The sequence below is a fragment of the Charadrius vociferus genome, unplaced genomic scaffold, assembly GCF_000708025.1.
Source record: "Charadrius vociferus isolate BGI_N301 unplaced genomic scaffold, ASM70802v2 scaffold15, whole genome shotgun sequence".
In the NCBI taxonomy this organism is placed as follows: Eukaryota; Metazoa; Chordata; class Aves; order Charadriiformes; family Charadriidae; genus Charadrius; species Charadrius vociferus.
The window spans coordinates 4,434,293-4,459,564 of record NW_009650064.1 but is presented as its reverse complement, the minus strand read 5'-3'; the positions used below and the strand labels follow the sequence as shown (position 1 = coordinate 4,459,564).

The 25,272-nt window shown below is 36.5% G+C and overlaps 1 protein-coding gene across 1 annotated transcript in view; it reads left to right on the top strand.

The window, feature by feature from the left end:
• VPS13B (vacuolar protein sorting 13 homolog B (yeast)) overlaps positions 1–25,272 on the top strand; it is a 502,169-nt gene that overhangs the window by 188,721 nt on the left and 288,176 nt on the right. The window lies entirely within an intron of this gene.

Genomic DNA, 25,272 nt, shown 5'->3' with positions numbered 1-25,272 from the left:
TTTGTTTTGTTTTTTTTCATTTTAAGTCAGGCAACAGTTACTAACAGAAAGTCACAGAATAATGCCTGGAACTTCTTGCAACATTGCTCTACTACTTAAGGAGAACACAATATCTTCTTAATTTAGGTGGACGAGTTAGCGCCTCTGAGTTTTTACCAGGAACCCATACACATACAAGGACTAACGTATAGTGAGATTTCGTTCTTTCAGTATGAACTTGTGCACTGGGGATGTTTCATGTTTGTTTTTCAAAACCAAAACCTTTCAGCACATCTTTTCATAAGCAAAATTAGAATCTGCTAGTGCCAAATCCAAAATGTTTATCTGAGAAATCCTGATTGAATAGGACAAACAAAATGTCTGGGGAAAGAATTTTATCTGATACAGTAGCTCTGCTGATCTACATCTCTGTGGGTATTCTGGTCAGAAGTGCAATTAAGACAGTTGTTAGCATTCTCTCTCTTTGTACAGGTTCTTAGCATTAACAACCAAGATCCTTCTCAAATGGCCAGAAAAAATCCATCTGCCTTAAGAGGAAACTCCCTGTTAGTTCCAAATTATGAAGAAAGCTGATATCTTTGCAGCCATAAAGTCAACTTCATGTGTAAAGCACCCCACAATTCCCCCAGCTGTCCGCTGGCATAATAGCTATCAACATAATCACTAGACATGCTCTGTGGCTCTGACCCTTTTCTGCCCTTTATATAGCAAAGTGTCTGTTTCGTGAGCTAATGATCAGACACAGATAATAAGGCTTTCCTTTCCTTGCCCCGGAAATCTACTTCAAGCTTGTCATTCCGTTCTAAGTAAGGGTGTTTAGTCCTAATGCAGTCCCTCTTGCCTTGAAAGTAGCAGAGCTCATCACTGCTGCTTTGAAAACTGCAAGCCAAGCTTTGGGTTTGACCATTTCCTTCAGAAGTGACATCAGGCTATTGCATCTTCAAAATGACTAGATGGTATTTACAATTATGTTCAAAGTCTTCTCCCATCCTGTTGTCCATTTTCATTCCTTCTAACTCTCAAAATGGTTATGCATCACAGTCATTGGATAACATTGCCAGCCATAGGTATTTATGTAGTACAGTAAGAAATTAGGAAGTTTTCTACTCATTTTCCTTTTAATTTTTTTACAGGTCACAGACATTCTGACAACTCTTTAGCCAAAAACAAAAAGAAAAAAGTAAACAAATACAAGCTATCATCATCAAATAGAAATTCCTTTTCTGTGGGGATCGAATTACATTTAATAAGTTGTGGTGCTTTATGTCATTTTGCAGAACTCATTAGAATTTCTCAAATCTCGGTTTTAAACTTTGACTTCTGTATTCTTATATAGAAAACTAAGTTATTTTTCCTTTTTTCAAAGTGGCCGAGAGCTCAGCAAGCACATCTTGTTGATATCAAAACGTTTGGTTAAATTGTTCCAGATTTGTATCAACTACTATATTGCTTTGTAGAATGTGTCTGCATATTCCCAGTGTAGTGGGACTTCAGTGGTATTTGGGATTTTGAGTCCTAAGATGAAATGAGCATTTGCAAATAACTTTGATTTTCTTTGAAGTATCATTCTTGGACTCTGATTTTTTAAAATTTTTTGTTTGTTTGTTTTTTTACAGTTCAAAGTGGCCTTATTTCCAGTTACTTCCCATTTCCCTCTGCTTTATGATTTTATGAAAATAAAGAGAAGAAGAATCTGTGAATAATTGAATGAATGGTTGGGAGATGTTTATGAATAGCGGCTGGATGAGCTGCAGGAAGAGAGGATGGAGGAGATGGCAGGGTGAAGAGACAAGAGAGTTCGCCTTGGGAAATGCAGAATGAGGGAGAAATAGGTTTACTTTCATTGATGGCTAATGGGAATGGCTGTTTTCAACCTGAAGTTAATATACACAGGTGGAGGGAAGGAGGCTTCCACTCAGTTTTTCCAAATTAGATGCAAATGCCATACCGTTTGCACCTTAAATAATGCAGGTTTTACGATGTTTTGGTTTTTAAGGCAGTCATATGATTCTTATTGAGTAGACTCAAGATATTATACCACCTAGGTTGATTGTATTTAGAGCGAATTAAGCATTGTATCATTCTAGAAGACAATCCTGTGATATAATTTCCATCTCCAAGTAGCACAGCTAGTGGTTTGGGGGTTCTGTTGATATGATTAACTCCAATGTTGAATGATTTTTTTTTTTCTGCAAAAGTTATTAAGTACGTTTATGCTTCCATAGCTCATATTCCTGGTCTGACTCTTCTAATAAGTTGTAGAGCTGGTTGTTGTGTTCCTACAGCCTTTCACCTAACAACAAATGACTTCTTCCCTGTAAATTACCAGTACATTCAGGAAGCCATTGAATAATTGGTGGTGATTTAATAATCTAGTTTTGTGGAAAGCTTGTGGAAGAACTGGTGCTTTTTCAGAGATAGATGTGATGGTGGTTTTTTGCAGCTAGTTTGGGAAAATGTGCCTGATGGGTACAGGATCAAGGTTGCAAGAACATTCATTTGTGAGTCTGACAGGGCGATTGATTCAGGCCAGCTTCAGTTTAAGGGAGAAGCTGCCGCTCTGAATGAGCGGTTATCCAACCGAGATTCCAGCTACTCCATGCAGGGGGAAGGCAGCTGACCTGATAAAATAATTTACACTGAGATAAAGTTCTCCTAATCCAGGAAGTGTTACTCTGGTGACAATCCATAATAGCTGTTTCAGCACCTTATTTCTTCAGATACGATGGACAAACCAGTTCCTCCCCATCTGCTGCCTGTCTTAGGACAGTGCTGCATTGTAGATATTGCTTTAGATTTAGTAAGTACAATGCAAAAATAGTGGTAGATTTCATAGGGATGATTAAATACACTGAAAAGTAGATCTAGGCTTTGGATGATGAAAAGAGCAATTACTCTGCAGTAGCCCTTCAAACAGTTCTGAGGAGCAGTCGTCTTCAAATTTTTTTTTTTTTTGAGTATTGTATTGAGAACCTTGTGTTTTAAGAAATTGTCTGTGAACAAATTAATTAAGGTGACTGCTTTAGGATGTTTTATTTTCTTTAACATTACTGCCCCCATATGGATATAGTCAGAACGTACAGTGGAAGGCATTTTGTGTATAAAGCAGTTTTAATTTTTTTTTTTTTGGTAAACTCTGAGCTCTTAGATTTCAGCTTGCTTTTATTTGCTTGGTATTAAAACAAAATGAAGTATGGGAAGGTAGGTGCTGGTGCTCTCAAACAGATAACTTGGAAAGAAAAGAGCTTTTAAAGTAATTATAACTGGTAATTTTGCAAATGCACCTGTAGCCCACAAGTCTTCTAAAAAATTGTCTTACTGCTAAGTAGAGAGTCAAGCACTAAACTTTCTTTGTAAATGAATTTTACATAAGTGTAGCTGCAAACTTTTAAAATCCATTTCAAGATTTTAAAAATAAAATTTGACAGGTCATCTCTAACAACTTTTGAACTAAGTCATGTTGCTGGTACATGTAGCTGCGTTAAAGGTGATTTTTGTTAAAGCTAAGCATGTTAATAACCTGGAAGAAGTGCATCTTCATTTCGTTTATATAACTATCACTTAAGCTAATTTTACTGCCAGAATTAACTGGTTTCTGTGAATATGTAAACAAAAAAAGTAATTTATCTTTTTTTCCAGTACTTTTATGCGGTTCACTGTATAGTACTAAATTTACAGTCCTGAACTGGTTGGATTGTAAGTTTATTTTTAACAAGCCCCAGGCAGGAAAATAAAAAAATGAGGAATTAATAAAGATTTACTATTGCCACAGCAGCATTTTTTTTTTAAATGGCCATTTCCAGGCAACTAGGGGAACAGTTAAAACTTTTTTTTTAATCAGTTAAAGTGTTACAGGCCAAGTCGAGTGTTCTTACAGGCCAAGTCGAGTGTTCTTTATTTATTCCAAGTAGCTCATTCAGTAAATTCTTTGAATGTCCCAAAGGGCTCTGTGTGGAAAGGATGTTTACAAGTACGAAGTCAGTGTTACACTTACACTATATGCTTGCTTAACTCCAGTTTGTTTTAAGCACGCTGATACATGTTACTATTTGCAACATTAAATTTTTGTTCAGCACAACGACGACAATTTGTAATCTATTTAATGTAGTCAATAATAACTTTTTTTTTTTTTCTGAAAGTACCCTTTTTGGTTTCTTCTGCATTTTGAGACCATTAAAATGGTACCACACATTGCAGATAGCAATATTTTTTCCCCTGTTCGGTATCAAGGAAATCTTTAATTCTCTTCAGCTCTATGGAATCCCATATTTTATGTTCATGCTGTGCATAATTTGATAAAACTCATTTTTCAAATGAGAAGGTGTTATCTTGCCTTGGACGCGTGAATTTATTTTGGAAAATAGGCGATAGTGTTTGTTCGTTGTCTGTAGGAGAAGGAATGGGGGATACGTAGGCATTTACAACAACTTTTATACCTACAGTAAACCTTTGTAAATACTAGTAAGTTATCTTTTCAGTAACTCATTTACTTTTCAGATTTATTTTAAGATTGAGGCTTTCATTTGCAATATAGGAACTAAACTAACACAAAATAATATAAATAGAGACAAAATGAAAAAAGAAATAATAAGTGTCTCCTTATTGTAAGGACAGCAAGCTCTGCATGCTTATCTGTTAGCAATGAAAGTGTTTGTTCTCTGTTGTAATTTTTAGCACTTTGCCTTCCAAACAGGCAGGGCTGCAAAGTGGCACAGATCAGCAAATCATGTGCCTGACAGTGTATGCTGCTTTTTACTGTGATGAACAGAAAAGGAGTGGAAACATTTTTTGAACTATGGAAAATGAAACAGTAGCTCAGCAACATATTATTCATGTCCCTAATTACCTGTTGATAATTAAGATATAATATGGATTAGCAGGGGTAACAGTATTTTAGGAAAGAAAGTAGGTTAAAAAAAAATGTTTACTTCTGAACTTGCTGTGTAGCCAGGTAAGAATTAAAGACATGCTCAGTGGTAATGAATCTGCTGCTCTTCTGTGCCATTTTAGGGCAGATGCGAAAGCTGATTGCACAGGAGATAGCAGTAAAATGACTACAGAGAAAAATTAGCTGACATAGAATAGTTGAAGAACAGCTGTTGAAGTGGAGATGAGTGACACGCTCCTTGTCTGTGCTTTATTTTCCTTAAGAGAAAAAACTTGAGATCCACATGATCTGAGTTAACTAATTCTTCTGCAACACCATTCCAGTGAATCTCTGTGAAGTGAGAATCCAAAATATGAAGAAGTTTCTTGTCCTATTACCATAACTTTTATTGAAAAAAGAACAAATACCATCTTAAAGTTTTGCTTACTTGATCTGTTTCTGAATTTGTGTTCCTTTTCATTTATGTTCCAGTTAAATCTATTCAACTGAAGAACATATTTGAAAGGCTATTTGCAGGTTTGGTTTATAGCATCAAAATGTATGCAAGGCAGGAAATCTGCTTTCTTGATTATTTTTATTTAAATTTCAAATAAAAAAAATATAGACCCAGCAGGACCCTTATAGATGATAATTATTTGCTATATGAGACCTATATATAATGATTGTCATAAAACTTCAGTTACCAAAATTGAGTTTCAAATCAGATTACAGTAAGGTAGTCATCACACTGTGAAAGTAAACGGTACATTCAAAAAATAAACTATATTGCAGATTTAGAAAACTCAACATAGTTAAGAAACAAAACCAAAAGGGTAGGTGCAGGACAACATGTCTGTAAGAGTATGGGGTATGCTGATGGGTCAAAAGTGAAAACATTAAGTGTACTTGAGGGGATACAGTTGAAGAAATGAGGAAAGATGCTGATGAGAATAAAGTTATTTGGTGTGTTAGGAATAATATAACATGAGAATTGCAAAAGAAGATGAGGCAAATGGAAGGAAGCTGTCAGATAACAGAATGGATGGAAGAAAGATTGGAACTCAGCGAGAGTAACTGTAGTTGGAGACAGTAAGATATAAAATGTGAGTAATGATATCAGTGTATTAAGAACCTAAATTAATTATGCCTTAAAAATATATTTTTTGGGGGAATCCAACCTGGTAGACCTTACTGTACAGTTAAATACTTTGGATGGGTTTTGAATACTGGATTTCCACTGAGACCAGCAACATTGCCAGAATTTCCCGTGCTACCATTTTCCATTGTTTCTCCCAAACTTATCAAAGAGCCAAAAGATAATACAAGTCTGCTGCACTTAGTTGATTTAAATCATATTAGCCTACCATGTTCTTGTGGGAATCTCTTACATAACTTAAAACAAAATTTAAAAATTGCTCAAACAAAGATGAAAACAAACACCTCTTCTGTTGTCCCATCTTCTAGAACTCCTGTGCCTACCTCTGTCATGTTCAGAGTTAGCAAAGCACTGACAACTTGCAACAGCTATGTTGGACACAATGCATATTGGTGCCTTTTTATCCACAAATGCACATACAATTTTTATTCATTCCAACAAAGTAAATTTTGTAGCAGAAATTTCACAGAACAGTACAAATATACGCAAATTGGATGTGCTCCTTTGGAATTCCCCAACAAAGGTGACAGAATCCTCCTCCTTTATCAGCAGCCTCTGCAGGGGCCCTGGTCCATTTTTCTCTCATGTAACACAGCCAAATTTGACCTGGATCACCAGAGGGCACTGCTGGGTCTCTTTAGGGGGCCATACTGTTAGCCGATGTCTGGGAGATAGGCGATGACTATAGAGGAAGCTGTATTTTTTTCATAACTTACTCTCTGTTAATACCTTTTCCCCTTTTTGACCCAATAAGGGATCTGAAAAGAAAATGGTAGAAGATACATTTCCTTGGTTTTGGTGTAGGGTTTTGTTTTTTTGAGGGGGTTTCTTCCCTCCCCGTCACCCCTCTGTCCCTTCCCTCTTTGCTTGGAAGCCTGACTCATGTATTACTGCTGCAGGCACCTAAGATGCGATTCATGGGTTGACATTTAGGATCCACAGTTTCCTGGCAATCAATACAAACATGCACTTCTGTGTGGCAACTCAATGCTTCCATTGGACAATATGAAAATTGTTGGCTGTGGATAAATAATGTGTCAGTATAGGGAGATTATAGCTTCTCTCAGTATTTGTAATCTACTTTATTATGTTACGCTGTATGCTCACTTCATGATAAAAGAATGATGAGGAAAAGTTTCTTCACAAAAGACTAACAGTTTGCGTCTTCAACTTAGAGAACATTTACGAACATTTTGCACTAATGGAAAATACTTAAAAGATACTCAAAACTGTAGGTTGCTTCCGAATGTGGCAGTAGTGACTGGAAAATAAACTTTCATGTAATAATAGTTTACATTATATTTGAGCTTAATTATTTGATTTATACTGTACTGAAGCTTGAGTACCTTGAAGTCTGTGGCTAGAATAAATGACTTTTTATTTTCCCAATGAGATATCTAACATGATAGAATCCTTGCACATACTGTGGAAGTTACTTTTGTAGCTTCACTTCAACCAGCTACCTGGAGGCAATGCTGGTTTTGGTGTTATCTGCTGTAGGCACTTCACAAACAGTGTATCTGTTAGGTATTTGCTAGCACGAGATTGCTGCCAGTACTTGTGAGTGAAGGAATGTGCAGGATTAGTATGTGCCAGCCAGCACGCAGGGCTGGGGGCTCGTGAGTTGTGGGCAGAGCTAGACCGTCTGGGAGGATGGGCTAGTTCTACTGGAAGGTGCTGGGAGCTGCATGTATTTGTTCTTCAAGTGGCATCCGTGGAGGATTCTCGTCCCTTTCCTGAATGTGGTGGTCTGTTGTGACAGGAGTCTTTGCTAGGGCTGGAGGAGTCAGTCTGCGTATCCTGTGAGAGTGGGAATAAATACAGTGTATAATTTTTGAGGAGTGTTTTAAATAGAATGCTATCTCTTCAGTTTAAAAAAAAAGTAATAATAAATAATTCTACATCTCAACATTTTCTAAGTATTACAGTAACAGTGGTATCTCTTATATTAAAACTCCGTAGAATGTGTTAGAGGAATTAATGCTAAGTGGTTGTCTGATATGGGGAAGAAACTGTTAATGGTTGCTTTTCTGTAGAATAACACAAGACTGAATTAATTTGTGAATTTTTATCAGTAAATGGTTATTTAATTGTAAATAATGTATGGATTACCCCCATAGTGCTTTCCTTATAATACTAATGTTTTCAGAGTATAAAATGTGCTGCACATCAAGTATGTGATGTTTAAAACCTCATCTATGACATACTATCTTTTTTCAGTGTCTGTAACTGCTTCACTAGCCGCTACAGCTGGAGAGTATAAGATATGGGCACAACTACAAAAATTCAGATTAGATCCACAGATGATCTATTCATTAATTTGCTTTATTCCGCTTAAGTGAAAAAGTCATGTCTAATAAAGAAGTGTACAGTAGGTTCTTTGATGTTAAAAATGCTCATCTTTCATGTCCAAGAACCCTTTTTTTTGCCTTGACTTTTAAGTACAATTAGTATTCGTTAAGTTGTGGTCTGACACAAAATAGATGTTTAAGACAGATTGTTTTTAACTGATGTATTACTTTCATAACATGGGGGGCATACTAGAGACTTACAACTTTCATACATGGTCATGTATTATATTTAAATAATATCTGATCTGATTGTACCCTGTGAATAGGGCAGATATGTAAAAGTCAAAGTTTAAGTAAGGTTAATCTTGCCATCCATGTTTACCTTAAATTGTGAACTCCAGCATCTTTTGACGTTGGATACATTTGCCTGTTGTATTTCTCACAACTGAGTTTCGTTTAACTTTAAATAATAATTTTGTGTTTTCCTTCACTCTTATTATGCTGCTGTGATTGGATTATAAGTATCATAGTATTTCTTTTTAACCATTATTAGAATTATTTCAAAGATGGAACATCTTTTTCATAGTGGCTGGGGGTTTTAATAAAATTCAGTTTAAGACTGTTTTAATCAAAAACAGCCATTAATCATCCATTGAAGTCTGTTATCCTCCTCTTGTGTAGCTGAACATATTGACAAGTGAGGAGAGCTAGACGATCGTATATTCAAAAATACAAATCCTTTCGGCTGTTAAATAACGTTTCTTGTAAATTTGTAAATATGCTGCAAATGGTTAAAACTGAAAATCATAATGCAGCTTGTGATAAAGATTTGCTGCTGCGCAGGAAGATGTTCTGAGTTGCGTGGTTGTGAGAAAAGGATTAATGTAGAATTCAGTATATAATCATCTGAGTTACAAAGCCTATGTAAGGGTACTAGGGACAGTTGCATTTAATGAAATAACTTAGGGTGCTGTCAGGTCTTCTGAGATTTGACAGATGCAGACTCTGATGTAAACGTGCTCTCGTAATCAGAAAGCAGTACAAGCAGCCCGATAAGGTGCTTGGTTACTCACTGCACCTTGCTTTTTTTATAGCAATCCATGCAGTTGATTTCCGGCTGAGGGTACAAGAATTTAGAGCAGATTTTCTTGAATAATATTCTTCCAATATGTCTATAACTACAGCAGACTGCTGTTGTGAGCCTTCCTGTTTCTTTCTCCAAGGCACACCACAAAACCAACCAGATTGATCTGAATAGAAGTTATTTTCCTTAAATTAAGGAGGTACTCAAGATAGTTACTGCAAAAACAACTTGGATATTCGTAGCTATCAACGACATGAAATTATTTTCTGGCAAATTATCTGGATTTTAAGTGAAGACAAAGATTCTTTTCTTTACATATATCTGTAAAATAAGAACATGAAATCGAAAACTTCCAAGGCAGTCATATTAACTATTCATCTGCTTTTGCCTTGGACGGAAAGCAGCTAAGTAAACAGAGTTATTTTGAACTACCTTGTTGTGTTCTTCAGTTGGACACTGTTTAGCATGTAGCTTGTCACTCTGGAGATAGCTGAGCATAGATTAATATTTAAAGAGAATTTATGTGATTTTAATAACCTTTGGGATCAGTATAAACTTAACGTGAAAGGAGAAACCAGCTATGCAGCAATAGTAACAAAGCAGATAAAGCTTATTCCACATAAAATTAATGATGCGGTAAGGAGTGGGAAGCAACTGAAACACAGCATGTATGGTGCTGCTCCTTTTGTTAACAGTATATATCAACTGGTTTTCTCTTAAACCTGTGACTTCACGAAACTTTAAAATTACTCAGTCCATGATCCAAGATGGAGTTTTGTTAGAATGACGACTGCATGCTTGAAATGCTTATACAACAGTCACTTTTTAAACAGTTTTAAACTGTTCTCACCAGTTAAAAAAAAAAGAAAAGATTCACATATCCCCCCCTAAAAAAAACCCGAACAACCCACAAACAAAAAAACAACAAAGAGCCCAAAAGCCAAGTATCCACTTAATATCACAAAGCATACAGCGATAAACAGGCACAAGACTTTATAAACATCTGCATTTTATTCCAGAAATCTGATTCCTACACACAGTGTTATAATTGTAATAAAGGACTATGAGGTTAATGAGCTGGGGAAGCAGCAGCTGGTCAGAATTATTTCACATAATACCAAGAAAACAAAGATGAGGTAAAATTGTCAAGGTTTTTTCCTATTACAGGTACAGAAATTGCATAGTATGCTTACTGTTCTGTTCACCTCTTGGTTTTGGAACTGGCACGTCTCCAGCCCAGTAAGGAAATGCAGGGCTGAGATATCTGGATTAGCAAACAATTTTTTAAGCTGGTGCTATGGTTTTATATATATATATATATATATATATATATATATATATATTTGTGGTGTCAGGCGGAACATTTAAAATTGCATTGGAGGACCTAAAGCATGGTTATAAGTAAACATTCCTTTTAATGTTTGATTGCTTAGAACTCTCTTTGATTATTTTCTTATTGTTTTTACCTGATCAGATTTCTTTTTTTTTATTATAATTTTAATAGTTTGATGTGTGCTCTAACAAATGCAGGAAACTTGATCTAAGTAGTTTGAAACAGGTACGGGTTTTGCTGATCTGTAAAATGTGACGCAAGAGCACATACCACTCTTTTGGAGCACATCCCCAGAAGATTTACTCATAAAATTAGTATTCTGAAGACATCACGATACATTGTTAGCTATCTGCAGGACTATTTGCTTTGTAAATAAACTCAGTGTTCTTATAATGCTTGTGCAGATGTTTTATACAGTTTACTTAACACTTTTTTTTTGCTGAAAATCTTAAATGAGGTTTGTAAAATCATAAAGCTGCAGTGTTCAGCTTACTGCCAAAAAAATACTAAAGGTTACATGTTTCTGTTTATTTGTAACATTTCTCTCTGAAGACACTGTAAAAACCTGAAAGCTGGTTCCACTTAAAAGTCAGTTTTTCAAGGCAACATTTAAAAACTCCCACTGTGGCCTAAATGTATGACAGCAGCTTTCTGCACTTCTACTAGTTAAGAGATGCAGTTTTGTAATTTCCTTACCTGTAATTTTCCAGTGCCCGTATTGGAGAAGTTTATGTGCTCTTAAAAAAATAATTACAAATAATAATAATACTACATTTAAATAATAGCCAACTAGACAGTGTTGTTGGTATTTTTATTGAAGATAACTATTCACTCAAGTCCAAAAGTGAAAGTAAAATTTCTGCTCTCAGTTTAGTTAGGAAGTGATTTAAAATACTGACTGAACTAAACAACATTTGGATTTATTAATCAAACAATCAAATTAATTACGTTTTACCTTGTTTCAAGCTTTTAAAAAAGTTCAGCAGTGATGGCAGAGGATAAAAAACTGATTTGAAAATAGATATGTTTACATGATAGTATAACTAATGCTTTAATATATATTAAGCTTCGTTAATCTAATACAGATTTTCTGTAATTCAGAAACATTAGTTATGGGATTTAGCAAGCTTGTCTCTGATTGTCCCTTGTTCTTGATTAGATCCCCATAAGTGAGATAATATTGATTATAAGTCATGACACCATTCAAGAATGCATATTTCAATCTAAAGGAAAATGAGTTTACTATATTAGATGTTTCAATTTTTTGGATGCGTCATGTCCAGCTCTTCTGAATCTTTAGAATAATTTATCTTAACAGCTGACCTTAATTGTACATTCAAAGTTTACAAGCATGTTATTAATGAGAAGAGTAACTTACTTCTACATCAAGTAAATGATGCAGGAATTGCGAAACAACTAGTAAACATTAAATAACCATCTCCCTGTTTACTGCAGGTAGAAATGAACTGCACAAACTTTGGCTTTGTTTGTAGCTTTGTGTATTCATTTCTGATGTGAAAAGGCTAACAGTTACTTCTTCAGCTTGCTGCATTGGAGGCTTACAGCTTTGTTTCAGGCAGAAGAGTAAAGCAACTTTTATAATAAAGTAGTTTGGCAATCTTGGATATCTTTAAGGATATTCTGAATGCTATCTTTCATGGATTTTTTTTTTTTTTAATAATACTTTATGAAATTTATACTGTACTGTGCCATGAAGATTTAAACATCACCTTTAACTTAATCCTTTGATTTTTATGCCCTCTATATGACCTGTAAAGACAAGTTTTTATTAATTGTCTATTGGTGATCATGGTAGCATTCATTACATTATTCAGCGAAGTTATTTCAATAATTCAGAATTTACCTGGGAACCCTTATCTCTATGAATTGGAAGATTATTTCAGTTTTTAAAAATACTTTAAAAATACTCAAAATTGCCCTCAGTAGTAAAGCCAGGATGATCAAGAGTCTCCTCCAGTATTACTCGTATTGGTACTTTGTGCTGAATCCTTTCTTTTCTGGCATTTTTAACACTGACTGCTTCATCTCTGTAAAATAATTGTGGTGGGTTTTCCCTTGCCTAGCTAAGATTCTTCTTTAATCTATAGCTGTAACATTCATAGTGACCGTAACCATTGTCTATAGAGTCAGAATTGCTGTACATTTCCAGTAGCATAAATGCTAGTTTAGGAAGTTACCAAATAATTAGAGGATATGTCGTATCAATTCCTCTTTGTAACTAGTGTATATGAAGCTATTCTAGAAGGGGGTAAAATCGATACCAGTAAAGGTGCAATTTTACATTTAAATAGAGATGACTGAATCTGTGATTAATAACTAATTGTTTATTTCGAGGTTTTGTGTTTATTTACAAGAAGATTATACAAAGGAAAGCTATTTATTCTGCTGAGTTTACTAGCATCCCAGATGACAGAGAAGTAACAGACAAAACTGCAGGAAAGGAATCCGGATTGCACTATATGCATTCAATATGCTGATATGCAAATTCAATCAGAATTTTAGGGAATTTCACAATATGCAGCGACAGGGCATTTCTCCTTGGTATTTATGCTGTGTGGGAATTTTTCAGTGTACTGCTAACTGAAACTAGTAGTAGTACACTGTAGTAGTAGTAGTACACTAGTAGCTTGAAAAAGTCCTCCAATATGTAATGTAGTTAATTTGAAATCTTTCTCGAATCTCTTGGAACTACAGCACATTCCCAAGACTTTTTGAAGCTGGCTTCCCTCCTCTAGGTATGAATAGAGTTATTTCCACATTTGAGATGTCAGTTAATCCATGCCTATTTGTGTTTTGATACAACCATTTCAGTATACATGGAGATGCTTATCTGTTCTCCCTCCTTTCTTACATGTAGTTTCTTCATAAGTTGAGGAAGGCTATCAGAATGGTACTGTAAAGCTCAAAATCAACTTGTGAAATTTCATTCAAATTTGGAATTAAGTTAATATAAAGTTATTAAGTTTACCTCTAAAATGTGATTTTCCTTGGTTTTGTAAATTGGGCACAGATTCAATGAAATTGATTTTTTTTTTTTTTATGTGTGTGTACTGTCATTCACAAATACTATCCCCTTTTGGAATTCTTGCCAATGCAGACATCAGCTGCAAAAAGGACCAAGACTGACTGTTCAGTAGAAAACCTACCCATTTTATGTTCATAGTATCTAAAACTTTTATCTAAAACTAGGTTACTTGTATAAGTAACCAAGCACTAAAAATTCCATATTTTTCAAAGTTGTTCATTGTTTGTTTGGGGTTTTTTTTAAGAAAACATTTGCTTTCAACTCAAGCCCTATGTATCAAGTTTCTGTTGGAGTGCACGTATTAAAAAAAAAAAAAAAAAGTGAGAGAGAGGGGGAAAAAAAAGGAAAAGAAAAGCTTGTGGTAGAACTGCCCGTGTAACTTTACCTGTCTTGTAGTGTCACGACTTTGACAGTGTAACTTACTGTGTCTATTTCTATTCTGGCTCATTGTTTGGCAACTCATTTGTGTGCTATTTATTGCAGTCTTGAATCACTGATGTAGAGCACGAAGTCCTCTTAAGCAATATAAAGGAATATATGATTTTCTGTTTAGAAGATACATAGTTTTCCATTCCTTTACTTTCATTTCTGCTCTAGAAAAGAATAACCTTATGTGGAGTTTCTAATGCAAAGCTTGCTCGCCTTCCTAAATTATTTTCTTATTCCTCCGCCTCTGTGTCTGTGGGTGTATTCTTTTAATTGAGCACCTAAGAAATTATGTGAAATCTTCTACGTGTTTCCTGCTCCCTCTCAGGCACTGTCTTGTTTAAGAAAAAAGGAAATAGAAACCATAGCTGTATATTATTCAAATTAATTTAAGAGAAGGCACATGAGGTATCTACTGCTGAAAACATTTCAGTTTGATAACTTAACCTTCAAGACCAGTTGTTATTCATAGTCACAACACTACAAATGTTCAACTGCTAAAGAAGGAATGAAAATAGCTCCCTTGCTGCCGTGTTGCCATAGGGGAAGAATCCTGTTGCAATTCCCAGAGGAATACTGCTGTAAGAAATTGCAAAATAGAGTTTTGGCAGATGATAGTGAGGTGTTTATAAATACAGAAGCTGAACTGTATTAAGAAACTTCGTGGCAGTTTTCAGAGCATTTGCCTGTTTTAGTTTAAAACCCATATTATAAAAGTAACAAGCTGGAGATTGTATTGAAAATCACTTAGAAGGAGATATATTGAGGCATTGCTCACTTTAACTATATCAGTAGTTCACAATCTTCCTATCATGCTGTTTTAAAATAGAGGAAAATGTGTGGTAGTGCTCTGCCACTCCGGTCATAGAGAAAGGGAGGATGCAATCCTGGTATCAGTGTGCTTGTGTGTATTGTGATGCACTGTTAACTGCCTACAGATCATAGAAATCATTGTTTGTAACTGAATACAGAAAAGCTTCAGTCTGCTGTTTTTCGTAGTAGAAAACTTGGGAGACCTTGTTAGGCATTCCGATAACTTAGTTAAGGGTAATATGTTTGGATCATGACTGATACTATTCTCTACATTACGTGAGATGATGGCACGTGGTTCTCTCTTCTCTGCTGGGACATGGGTGAAATCAAGTTTTCTAGCAAAGGTCTGTTTCCTGTGATTTCAGAGCCTTGGAGCAGACCTCAGCCATTTTCTGCTTTTTTTAAGCTGAGAGGTATTGATAATTCTAATGTCATCTTCCTGGCAGTTTCTTCTGGGCTGAGAATTGCCCAGTATAGATGTCTTTGTTATGAAGTGAAGAGAAAGTCTTAACCTTTAAAGACAAAGGTAAATCTGCGCTTCTTTTTTTATGTCCTTCTGCCAGCTCTCTGACTTTACATGTGCTCCTTAAGTCTAGGAAAGGTACTATATGACTAATCCTTTCAAACCCAGCCTCTTTAAGATAGTTTTGAGACTTTTGATGTCAGTTTCTCCAGTGTTTTCTTGCTCTGTAGAGCTATGCACCTGGAACCCTGGAAATTTGCACCCTGAGCAGCCTTGCACTAAACTGTCTCACAGTAGGTCATACAGTTTTTCAGCCTTGTCTATCTCTTATTGAAAACATCCTCATTCACAGCAAGAGAGATCACATGATAGATTCCTTATCCGAGTGAACTATGGTGCTCAACCTGCTGTTATGCAAGCTTTCAGCTGGAGCATTCAGGCTGTCTTTTAGATCTTGCAGGTGAGTCATTTGTCCATCAGGATGCTTTTTAGTTTCAATTTCAGTCCACTACCTGACTGGTGCAGAGTTGTACGATTCTCACTGTTCTTGTAGTCCTTTTGTTCTGCAAGAAGTAAAAAGTTCATTTAGTAAAATGGGCAGTTTGAGGCTTTCCCTTTCCAAGATAACAGTCTTCCTTATAGCTGGCATTTCCTCAAAGAGGGCTGAGAATACCCATGCACAGGTAGAAGTTTTTGGACAAAGCTCCTCCATAAGCAACTGCAAGATTTTACTCAGCAATCACTCTGTCAAAACATTTTTTCTCTCACTCACTTGCAAGAGGTCCTTGTCCATTGACCTGTGTTTTCTCAGTGGCTTACCTCTCTATGGCCCTTTGGCCTTCAGCTGAAGCTCTCTGTGCAGCAGTTTCTGTATGGAATTTGGAGGGTTTTTAAATCAAACCGTGCTGTGAGATTGTCTACAGTGATTAAAACTCATTTGTTGCATATCTGGAGACTTTTGTGTCTTAATCAATTAAAGTCTTTCTGAACAGTATGTAAAGTGCAGCTACTGGTGGTTACTTACACATTTGTATACATACTTACCAAGTACAACGCAATCATAAAAATCTACAAATAGTATTGCATTTGGAGAAAAGGTTCTGCTGTTGCCGTATGTCTAAGGCTCTGAGGTCCATATCCAAGTGGTTTGGACCTGGAGTTGTTCAAAACCCATTTACTTTGGAGTTGACTATAGTAAATAGGCAATCATTTAAAAATGAAGAAAAGAAAATTACTTATCCAGTAAGCGAAATTCAAGATACACGTGTGTATACATTTTTATTTCTGTGCTCTCTGCCCTGGGATTTGGAGAATGTAATGCTTTTGGCATGGAGCATGGAGTGAATCAGGGAGCATAAATACTGAATGAATGGTATTGTGAAACAGAAGTTTCCAGGTTTGAATGCTTAAAACTGACCCTTTTGACTGACCAGAGCTGCATGCAGTGTTTTCAGTATCTGTGTACACAATGGATTTATGCAGTGGTGTAGATGATATTTTCTGTTTTATTCCCTGTTCCTTCCTTCCTACTGAACATTGAGCTGATGCTTTTCTAGAATAAACAGAAATCTTGTTTTCTGAGTCAAAGCAGTCAGCTCAGTTGTTATTTTACATGTAAAGTTAAGGTACAAGCTAGTGATACCAGTAGGAAAAATATGTTTTTCTGTATTGAATCAGGTGGGATACTTTGGGAGTTCTTCAGTCAGCCCTGTTCTTGGTTACACTGGGTAGCTCAGCAGAGTTGGTCACTACATTGATCTCCTGGAATGTCTTGGGAAGCACAAGTTCTTGCAGGGCTCTGCCTTCTTCTGTAGTGCAAATTACAGTGTTTTCCTATCGCTGTTTCTTTTCTCCTAAATAATTTATCCAATTTCAAATTATTTATCTATTTAACTTCCTCTCCTATCCATTATAGGTAGCATAGTTTCTTTAAAAGCTTTGAAGAAATGCCTTGTGGAATTTGTGTAGGGAATTCCAGTAGATCGTGTAACTAAATCTGCTTTGTCCTTATGCTCGTTGGTTCCTTAGAAGAACACTAGGTTTGAGCCATAGCATTTCTTAGAGTTAAGTTTGCTCACATTTTAGTTGCAGAATAGAATATGATCAAAAAGTAGTACTAGACTCCTGAGATCAAATGGAAGAAGGGATTTGCTGCCCTACTAATCTCAGACCATTAGATAGAGGAATTAGCAAAATTCTTGTTTGATGAAAAATATCCATATAAATGTTTTATTTCTAGTCTACTTGAGAAGATATCTGTTTTCAGTAGTTCATCAGGAATTCATTCCATGGAATTACTGTATTTTACAAGTGAGACTAAAAGTCCTTGTAATCTGAAAAATAGTCACCACAGCCTTTAAAATAGGATTGAGGCAGTCTCAGCCCAGTAGAGCAAACAAAAAATCAGGAAAATTGTCTCATAGTTTCTTCAGAGCACCAAGCAACTTTTTGCTTTATTGGAATGTACAGTCTTCTCTTGATCCATAAGAGTGAGTAACTGCGAGTTGTACAGGTTCCATATGGAAATGTTGACATTACAACGTGTGTTTGAGTTCTTTTGTTGCAGAGCTAGACAAGCTAAAAATTCTCAAATCTTTATTAGCATTTTGAAAACCTGGTCAGGTATTATCAAGTTAATGTAGTATATGGAGTTAGTTAGAGGTCTAAGTAATCCTTGTCATACCTGTAACGGTGGTGGTATCAGATACAGAGGCAGAACTGTTGGTAGCCTCAGAGTTAACTCTTGTATACGTCAGCAATGTGCAATCGCAACCCAGAAGGCCAACCGGATCCTGGGCTGCATCAAAAGAACTGTGGCCAGCAGATCAGGGGAGGTGATTCTGCCTCTCTGCTCCACTCTCGTGAGACCCCACCTGGAGTACTGCATCCAGCTCTGGAGTCCTCAACATAAGAAAGACATGGACCTGCTGGAGTGTGTCCAGAGGAGAGCCACGAGGATGATCCGAGGGCTGGAGCACCTCTCCTATGAGTAGAGGCTGAGAGAGTTGGGGCTGTTCAGCCCAGAGAAGAGAAGGCTCCGGGGAGATCTTATTGTGGCCTTCCAGTACCTAAAAGGGGCCTACAGGAGAGCTGGGGAAGGACTTTTTACTAGGGCGTGTAGTGACAGGACGAGGGGTAATGGCTATAAACTGGAAGAGGGCAGGTTTAGATGAAACATTAGGAAGAAGTTTTTTACTTTGAGGGTTGTAAGGCACTGGCACAGGTTGCCCAGAGAGGTTGTTGAGGCCCCATCCCTGGAGGTGTTCAAGGCCAGGCTGGACGTGGCGTTGGGCAACCTGGTCAAGTGGGAGGTGTCCCTGTCTATGGCAGGGGGATTGGAACTTGATGATCTCCAAGGTCCTTCCAACCTAAACCATTCTATGATTCTATGTGAAAGTGTCATGATGCTAGCAGAGCAGATTTTATTCATGAAGTTTCATAATAACCATGGTCTAAGGACTTAGAGTCAGATTGATGATCAGATTTATAACATCAAGTGTCGGATAGTCCCCCTTCTAGTGGGACTTTGGGGGGAAGAAGACAAAGGGACTAGACTTTGGTAGATACCTTTGTAAACTGAAGTGGTTAGTTGTAAGCACTACTGGGTTTCTGAATACCCGCTTGCATAGTGCTGTCTCCAGTAACAGCCTCTGCTTGGAGTCAGTTTGGGCCACCCTCCATTTTCTGAGTGGAAGCGTAACTTTCTGGGCAACTTGGATGTTGTATTTCTCCCCATTTTTTTGATTCATAAAACAAACCAAGTGTTCTAAACACTTCATGTTTTATAGAATGTTCATAATATTTTATTCACTCCCTGACAATATGGTTTTGAAGTGGTTATAATATATCATTGCTTTCTATCTGTATAGTGCTTTCTCTCAGCTGAATTTAGAGCTCCTCATTCTCCTTATATTTACAAAATAAGTGTGATGGTTAAATATATAAACAGCACCTAAAAGTGAGCATGAGGAAATAATACTCGAATGAGATGTTCTTGCATTAAAAACCTAGAAATTAGGGAAGAGGTGCTGTGCAGCTTAGCATAGGAATACTGCTGTTATGTTTTCATAGAAACAATTCAATAATCATACAAATAAAGCTGACATTTCTGTATACTACAGCTGCCTACACATTTCCGATTTTTCTTGATTGTTATGGCCTATTAAACTGTTTCCGTGAACTCACATCAACATACTCTCTAAAGGAAATTAAAGTTTTGCTCAAGTAAATTTTGGAAAACAACGCAGCCTTTCAAGATACTTTTTCTTTTTTTTTTTTTCAAGAACATAAAGCGAACAAGTTAAATATGAATATTCCAGCATTTTCGTGAAAACTTGCATCTCAGCATGTCATAACGTTTTTCCTCAGTAAGAAAGACAAAATACTAAATGGATTCAATTCTATTCTTAACATCAAAGGGCAGAGATGATATGAAGTAACTGAGGTTTGGTCTCCACACCTTGATTTGATATACCTTGCTTCAGATTGATTTGCAGAAGTGTGGCTCCTTGTACTTTAGAAAAATGATGCCCGATGTACAGCCCTTCGTGTTAACCATTGTATTCAGCAGTTTTGTGTTTTGCTTCATTGTGTTATGTCTTTGACTATAATTCTATGTTATAATTCTGTAATTCAGCATTTGTGAGTATTTGGGTATGTATATTGATGGAGAGAGAGGATGTGGGGGTTTTTTAACCCTAATGATGGCTTATCAGAACATTCAGTTGAAATGAGGCTGGTGTGGTTAACAAAAGTCACACCCCTACATTTATTTTTGCTACTAGTTATAGTAGGTACTTAGCCGTGGCACATAAGTTTAACATCTGAATTCTATCCCTGGGTCCTGCTGTCCTGCTGTGTGATTTAATAACTTCATTTCTCTGCCTCACTTTCTTTATTTTTGAAATAAAAATAATGATGCTGACCTCTTTTGTTTCAGCACTTAAAGCTTTTATGCTATAAACTTCAGTAGGAGAGTTACAAGGTCATACTAGCAGTAGAAGTACATTCTTACTGAATATTTCCAAAGATCAAAAGCTCTTTTTTTTTTTTTTAAAAAAAAAAGGAATAGTGTTAAAATATTGTGATGTGTCTATGCTTGAGTGAAGAGTAACTGTTGTATGAAGAAACTGCATTTGATATTACAGACCAAAGTCCTTAGTTCATGGGAAAATGTTACCCCACCACTTCTGTTTTAAGGAAATATTCTAATATTGGTCTAAGCAACTAAACTAATTGATCTTAGAGTTATTTTAAGCTCTTGGTGAACATAAAACTATGAAAGTACAGTAGACTTGGGAGATTTTTCTCTGAGATAAAATTGGGAAAATGTTTACATAAAAGGTCATCTGTAATCATTCAAGTCAACCTTGAATAGGGAGACATGCAGACATATATTTCAATAGTTAGACAAAATTTATTAACTTATTGTAGCTGGTATAACGTAAATTAATTTTTCACAATCACATGAACTTTGATGTAGCTTAAAATATCTGTTTCCCTTGTCTGACTCGGCAATTCAGGATGAAATGCAGGACTCCGTCTCTTAGATAAGCTGATTAATTTGCAAGGCAATCATATCGGCTTGTCATTGATACTCCAAAGTGGACAAAAAGGTTGCATGGTTAATTCTTATGCTGTGTAGCTGCAATTTCTAACTCCTACTTCAGCTCTCATTCTTCAGCTTGGGATGTGACTGAAAATGGCTGTGGTGCCATAGGATAGCTAATTGGTAAAGCCTGTTTGGAATGTGGGTAAGCGAGCCATTTTGGCAGTAAGCAGAGTAGTAAAGAGCACTTTTTTTTCTCTTAGTTGACTCCCAGGCTAAAATTAAACAGAGTTCGATATTTCCACATTTAGTGATTTACAATGCATCTGTTCTGAGTCAACTAGCAGAAAGAACTAATTACCTATATACTTTTATAAAAAAGCACGCTTCTTTTGGGTGTAATATGCAGATCTACATTTTTATAGTATGCCTTAGTGGAAATGCCCTTCAAAACATTAAGATAATAAGTAAAAAAGATTATTTCTTCGTTCTGCTATCCTTTAAAATAATTGGATACTAAATTAATGATGCTACCTCAAACTGTATCAGCACCTGCTTATCATGCACATATCCTGAGACATCTAGAAGTCATGAGCTTAATGCTAAAATAATTCATGGTGCAGTTTATATAGCAAGATGGAGTAATGTTTTCTTTAGTTACTTAGTTACTAAAAATAAACAAAACTTGTCAGAATTAGTTTTTATTGTAGATCATTCCCTTTGTTCGTATATGTAATCCCTCCCCAATAGAAGGTGTACATTAACTGTAACTTAAACTTCAGTTTCCTGTAGAGGTTTTTCAGTTCATTTTATAGGGGGATATCTAAAATGTTTTACTGAAAGTTTTTACTGGAAATAGCAATATAGATGTGTTTGGATACTGTATACATGCAGAGCAGAGTCGAGAAAGAATTTTGCCAGGGTCATCCTTTTTTTTGCAGAGAGAAAATATATTTTTCTGCACATAAATAGCAAGGCTGCTTCTCAATGTCTAGTGCATCATAGTATGTCGTTGTGATAAATGCTTAGTTTCAGTAAGTAAATTTATGACTGAACTATTATTGTTTACTCTTCCTAGTAATTTCTTTTTTCACCAAATGTTGGGAGTGACTCAGTAATGCAGTGTACTCTTTTACAAGGTTCTTACACCTCCAAAAATGTTGCCAAATGTTACCACCTCCCTTCTCCTTCCCAAAGCACTCATTCACCTCTGCATTCCTCTTTCACCAGCCTGCTGCCTTCATCCTTTTCTTCTGTCTCTGTGATATTCGAAGCTCTTTCCTGTTCTTTCATCCCCACTGAGCATCCCTCAGCACCACTGCCTGCTGCTCGACTCTGCCCCGTTTCACCTGTCCTGCCTTTACCACTGGCCTCTTTTCTCTGCAGCTGCATCCCCCAGGTGTCCTCTTCTGCCTTACCAGAAGTGTACTGCATTCCCTTTTGGTCCCACTTATTATATGCTTGAATTTCCCTTTTGAAGGAGAGGGTAGGGCTAGAGCCCCAGGATAGCGACCCCTCTCCTCCCTGCTCCTCCAGCAGCCTTTGCTCAGCGCTCAAGGTGGGAGGAGGTGATGGCAGAGCCAACCCAAACGCAGGAGGCCCCAGGTTATCCTCTGCGGGCCCCCCGGTCCCGTGGGAAGACGAGTGCTGTTGCTGCAGCTGTCATCATCCAAGGAAGCTTGTTAAGAAGCTCATCTGCAGGATGAGTGTGCCAAGTGCAGCTGTGCTCTGCTGCCTCCTGTTCATCCTCCTCCGCTGACGCCTGCAGCCTCCCCTTGGTTCATTCCCTCAGGAGAGAGACGAAAGTTGGGGACAAAGGAAATTTTGCCCAAACTGTGCTAGGCAAATGACACCATGACTTTGAGGAAACTCTCGAATGTTCAAAGATTATGTGGTGTTGGGTTTGATTCTTATTTTTCAAATAATTTACTAGATAGATGTAATAGATAACTCTGGGAAGAACTGGGATCTGGAAATAAAACCCAAGTATGGTATGGGACTAAGGTCTGTTTTTTTCTGAAATGTAAATTTAATTAAAAGGAGAAAAGGGGAGGGGAGAAAAGAAAGTTCACCACAGTCTTAATGAAATCCAGGAAACTCGAGCGTTGCATTTTGACAGAGACAAAATAGCAATTATTTTTTTTTTTTTGTAGACGTGCAAGGAGTCTGCTGCCAACTTACAGCTTGGTCCTCACATCAGTTAGATCTTCCTTGAAAACTGAGGGGGGCAATTCTTATTTCTTGGCAAGAAAGCACAAATCTAAGAGGGGTTGGTTTGTTTGTTGGGGGAGGGGAGGTGGCAAATCTGAGAAACTTTTCTTTGACAACATAGTTATTTATTTTGAAGAAAGCTGTTACACAGGAAACAACTTTACATAGGTGATTAAACTGCTCTCTGAATATAGTGGCTGAGTAGCAAATACAGCAGTAAATTTCAGTAATTCAATGTGACAGAAGTGGCTTGGTATGAGGCCAAAGTTACCTGACAGTCAAATTGAAATAATGTAGTTGCTTATCTGACTACTTGTACTGTTTTTTTGTTTGTTTTGGTTTGTTTTTTTTTTTCCTCCCAGACACAAGCTCTCAACAACAAAAGACGACTGGAAAAATAAACTATTTTGCTGTCTGTTCTACCTTTAGAGTTTTATGGGATTGTGCTAGTGTGACTTCACTGAAGTGAAAAGATAGTTTCAGTTCAAAGCCTGACTTAATTTTATCAAACTACTTAGTTTTAGTTAATTTTTTGCAGTAAACAAGAAACTAAATTGAGTAACTAGCATCGTGTGCTACAGTAACGCTTCTTTTTTCCCCCCCTTTCAGGAGTCTGTTATAAATGTGGGATTTTCTGTTGACTTTGCCTGTAGGCTGACTTTATTCCTCACTCTTTGGGAGGTCTCAGACTCCCACTTGTCATATCACATGTACATTAAACCTTTCACTAAGTATTGCTGACACCAGGCCGTATCTCTTAAAGATGCAGGATTCTCTTATTTTGGCTTCCAAGTATCTTATAAAAGCTAATGATTGTAGCATACACTTTTTCAGTCTGCTGTTACCTTCTGCTTCCTTTTTCTAGTCTCCTCCAGATCCTGCCGCAAGGCATAATCACTGCTCTTCTTACTTGCACATTACCCCTTTACTTTATGCTTGACATCGGCTTTGCGTTAAATTGCAGATTTATTTCTAAGGTTTATTACTGACATTTAAAACCATCAGATCACATAGACTAGTCTGTGTATAGGAGTTCCTCACAGTGTGTGTTCCAACTCCAAGCCTGTGCTAGGCGGATGATTTATCTTTGTGTATTTCTTGACTGCCATTTTCCCATTGTACTTGTCAGGCTTGGCTTGCATTGCCCCAGGTCGGTGGGTCTTTTGCCATTTGAAATTCAGCTAGTTTTAAAATTTTGTCATATACAATAAACTCATAACTTACCTCTTCCCCCACCCCCCTTTACAATTTTGGTGATGTATTGCTTGTTTTGAGGCGTATGTTTTTGCTGGTTTTTGGAAAGAACATTGAATTGTGTGACAAGCTTTCTGAGTTTATTTGAATGTATTATTAAATTCAGATTGCTGCATAATTATATTGTATACTGCAGAGTAAATGTAATATATATTGCTTTAGGAACTATGATTCTTTGAATTATAGGACTACTGTAATTCTCTAGAACTTGGTGCTGGGACCTTCCAGTAACCAGGATTTCTGGTTTGAATTTATTTCATTATTTATTTGTTGTAAAATTGCAAAACATGTGAAAGGATAACTGCCTATTACTACTTGCAACACTTTTTCAATAGAATTGATACCTTTGTATTTTATTAATCCATTTGTTTCTGAATTTTACAGTTCTGTAATTACGTTCTGCTGCAATAGATATCTGTACTATTAACACAAAAGCCTCACTAATACATCATCAGATTTTTAATGCAGGTTATAGTGCTTCATAAATTGTTTTTTAGTGTGCTTGGCTTGAAGTATATGCTTAGATTTCTGGATACTGAGAATAGTTTTTCTCCTATTTTGAGCCTTAGTGCTTTACATGAAAGTTTTAAGAAATTAAGATATAGTGGCCCTATCTTGTAATCCTAGGACTTCAGAAGTGAGATTTAAAGAAAATAAGATGTATTGTGAAACTTTGGATAAAATCCTAAGAGCTCACACTACCAAGACTGCCAACATTAGCAGAGTTCAAAAATTTGCCTTATTTTACCTAACTAGTCCACTAAAGTCTATTCATGACCA